This window comes from Staurois parvus, unplaced genomic scaffold (genome assembly GCF_062004578.1).
Source record: "Staurois parvus isolate SC_StPar_1 unplaced genomic scaffold, SC_StPar_1.0 ptg000205l, whole genome shotgun sequence".
In the NCBI taxonomy this organism is placed as follows: domain Eukaryota; kingdom Metazoa; phylum Chordata; class Amphibia; order Anura; family Ranidae; genus Staurois; species Staurois parvus.
The window spans coordinates 7958186-7962449 of record NW_028318001.1 but is presented as its reverse complement, the minus strand read 5'-3'; positions in this window follow the sequence as shown (position 1 = coordinate 7962449).

Below are 4264 nucleotides of genomic sequence, written 5' to 3'. Positions count from 1 at the left end.
ACTGATACTGTACTAATGGCACTGAGCAGGAAGGGGTTAACATGAGGGGCGATCAAAGGGTTAACTGTGTGCTGGGAGTGTTTTACTAGGCGGGGGTGTGTGCTTCACTGTAAGCACACTGCTCTGGATGGCTCTGCTCAGCCATCCAAAGCAGTGTGCCTGAGCCGACAGGGAGGAGGAGTAAACAAAGCAGCCCTCCTCCCTGTCGGTGATCGTCAGTAATCACTGGCTGAAACCCGGTGATTAACAGCTGCGGTCGCGAATGGCAGCATAGGTGGGCCGTGTGCATGGCTTGCGAGTGCCCCCTACCCAGAAATGCAAAAGTATTTCTGCTATAGGGCAGTCGGGAAGCGGTAAAAGAAGTCATTTTTAAATTAAAATTAAAAAGATGTTATACTTACTTGCTCTGTGCAAGGGTATTGCAAAGAGTGGCCCTGAACCTCTTCTCCGCTCCGTCTCTCTATCATAGGAAGTGGCTTCATATGGGAGCACGCTCCTGTGCTGGGCTGTGTATATCCATAGACACACGGTGTGGCACGGCCCCACCCATGGCTCCCTCCTCACTGGATTTGACTGACAGTGGCAGAAGCCAATGGCTCCTGCTGCTCTCAGCCAACCTTGTGGGAGCATAGAGAGAGGAGGGAAAACTTGCAAACAGGCACTGCACTGGATCGATGTAGGACTCAGGTAAGTATTTAGGGAAGGGGGGGCATCAACTGGAAGGGTTTTTACCTTAATGCATAGAATGCAGAAAGGTAAGAAACCTTTTGACTTTAGAATCACTTTAAACTTTTGGTTCTGCTTGACCGGTGAAAAGAAACCGTGACCAGTTGAAAGGTAGGTAGGATATCTGTTGGAACGAGGAAAAAGGTGAATATTCCTCAACTTTAAACCTCCCCTAGGGAGTGCACATATAACTAATATTTTACTGCTGACTGGAGTTCAGCTTTAAGAGTGTTAAGTGAATTATTAGACCCAATACTGGACTGATGTTATACTAAACTGTGCACTTACCTTAAAGCACTGCGGTTATTGTGTTATCTGTCTTAGTTGCTCTGCGAGATTGCTGAAAGCCATTCCTTGCATAAATACAAATAATATGAACATTGCTCTGCATGCACAGGTCCTTGATATTGTGAAACATTGGCCACTAATCTTCGTCCCACTATGTGCCTAGTTTATATTTCATATGTGATGCAAGGATTTTAAATAACGTTCTCAGCTAATTACACATAGAACAGCAGGCAGAGGGACCTTTAATATCCTCAAGTAAATCAGCTTTACAAGGAAACAGCTACGTTAAATCAGATATTTTCTCCATTTCAATAAAAGCAAACCTGTATGATGACAGCCAACGTATAACATAGAGCTCTGTGTATATGTAAGGCTTTGAATGTGCAAGGCTCTTGTGAATGTAGAGGACTTACTTTCACTGGTCTAAGCCTCTGGGGGTTTCTCCGCAAGTGTTTATGTGATGGTCCATGTTTTTTCTTCCTGTTGTTTGTAGAACAATACTTGGTACTTAGCACTGTTCAAGGGCTGGTGTCTTTACTGTCCATTCTTTTCCACATCCTCTTGCTATCCTTTTGTAACACAGTGGAACAGAGTCTGCCCTGATTCCATTCTGGCATATCAAATGGCTGGTTGCTGTGTATAGATGGATTATGTACTGAAGTTATGGTTTACATTTACTATTTAATTGTCTTCTTATATATGGCTGCCGCTTGGAATCGAAAATGGCGACCGCATGGTTATTATTTACTATAGTTACCTGCAAAGATTCTTGTCTTTAAAGTCTGCCTTTCCTCACCTGCTTCCTATCCTTCATGAAGCCATGTGGTGCATGATATAAAGCGTAGGACGGAAGCGTGTTGACATAATTTCGGCAGCCACCATCTTTGTTTATCCCATGCTGTGTGAGGGTTTTAAGCCCTTTTATTCTGTGTAAATGCTGCTCTTTATAATTATTTTTATAATTAAATAATATATTGCTCTATGAGGAGCCTTCTTTGCTTTATTTGAGCATGCATCTGCCCTAATGACCTATTGATGTGGATCCTCACTGACCTGGATGCTGAAAGGATCAAAGGATTTTGAAAGAGCGCATATTGACCTGTAGTATTTATAGGTCAACTTGTGGAGGTGAGCCTGCATGCCTGGTGGTGGTGGACACAGTGGTGTATCAAGTGGAAGACCTATGATTAGACTATATTGCTGAATGCTGTTGAACACTTTTTAGCACTTTTTTATAGTATCACATTGGACTTTCACTATCATTGTATATACAATTGCAAGAAAAAGTATGTGAACCCCTTGGGATTACGTGGAGTTTTGCATGAATTGGGCATAAAATGTGCTCTGAACGTCATCTAAGTCACAACAGTAGAAGAACACAGTCTGCTGAACATAATACTACATAAACATTAGATGCTGCCATGGTTTAATTGCACATAACATGTAAACATTCACAGTGCAGAGAGGAAAAAGTATGTGAGGCCCTAGCTTAATGACTTCTCCCAGAGCTAATTGGAGCCAGGAGTGAGCCAACCTTGACTCCAATCAGTGTGATGATATTGGATGTGTTGCTGACAGCTGTCCTGCCCTTAAAAAACACACACCTGTTTTGGGTTTACTGGTTTCAAGAAGCACTGTCTGATGTGAACCATGCCTTGCAGAAAAGAGCTCTCAGAAGACCTACGATCAAGAATTGTTGACTTGCATGCAGCTGGAAAGGGTTACAAAAGTATCTCCAAAAGCCTTGATGTTCATGTGTCCACGGTAAGACAGACTGTCTACAAATGAAGAAAGTTTAGCACTGTACCTCAGCATTTTAGCAACCTTTGGTGTTGGAGCAGCAGCCGGGAATACTTTTATATTTAATTTATGTTTCCCAAAGCACATCATTTATATCACTGAGGATTTGTGGTTTTTAGGATCTATATTCAATACAAATATTATTATTTGTGGGTATTTTTTTTTTAAATTTACAGCTTGTACTAGATGGTTGGCCGGGTGTCTATTGATTTATTTTTCAGCTTTCATGTTATCTTTGCACTTTGTGATGTTTGCATTCTTTAGTCATGTATTAGTGAGCCACTTGTCACGTTTTATATGCACTACTATATGTCTGGGTATTTATTTACTTATTATTAAGTGAATTTGTTGCCTTTTTATAGGGTACACGTATTATTTAAATATTTTTTTCTTTTGTTTGATCCACTAGCAATTGTTGGTTTATGTGTTAGTCCCTCTGGTGGATGTTTTTTCTCATCTATTGATTTTTTTTTCTCATCTATTGATTTATATTGAAAAGCACAGCACTACCTTTCCATCTTTTTGTTATTGATTTGTGTGGAACACTTTTGGTGCTTGCAGCTGCAGTATAGTTTTATCATTATCTTTGGCAGTGCAAAAGATACCTTTTAGCTATTGTCAAGCAGAACCTTTGTCTATCTATGCAGGAGTGTTTTAATCATAAGAAGGGCAACTAACTCAAAGGGTGGTAAGAAATTAAGGCTGGCCAAAAACGAGTGGAAAACCAAACGTTTTGTCACCTGAAAAACGAAAATGGCTCATATGATTGTGCCATCATTGATTTCGTTTTTCTAAAAAAAAAAATTCAGTTCAGGCACTTTCAAATGTGACATGAAAATTGTATGTTGCAGTTGGCACACTAATGAAGCGAAAGACAAACAATTTGACTATCGACATGAATTTTCGTTTGGTTTTCGCATCGTCTATGACCTGTAATAGACTGTGTCATGGTTGTCTATCTACTTTTCTTGCTTAAAACACTCAGGAAATAGCACAAGGATATAGAATCTTAATCTTCATAATCTTTTCTTAGGGAAGCCAAAAAAGACAAGTTCTGTCTCCAACAGCCCATTGTGACATTTAGGCAAGGACTGGGCCATTTTGGGAAATTGTTGGATGATGGCATAGTTCATTACCTCTTCTAAATGGGAAAGGGCAATGATGTGGCAAATAATGGGGATGATTTACCTACTGGATGTGGGGAAGTTTCGCTTTGCAAAGAATATCCAATCATGTGCAGGAAAAAAAAAGCTTTTTTTTCTTTTTAAAATTGCATGATTGAATAATGGAAGTCAGCTGAGCTTCACCTCATTCACTAAGCTCTGGGGAAAATTCCCCTGTAAAATGCAATTTCCCTTGCAAAGTTAACAGTCAATTTGCCTTTAATAAATCAACCTCAAAGTGTGCACCTTCTACTCCTGTTGGGAGCTTTATAGAATAGGCACAAGGA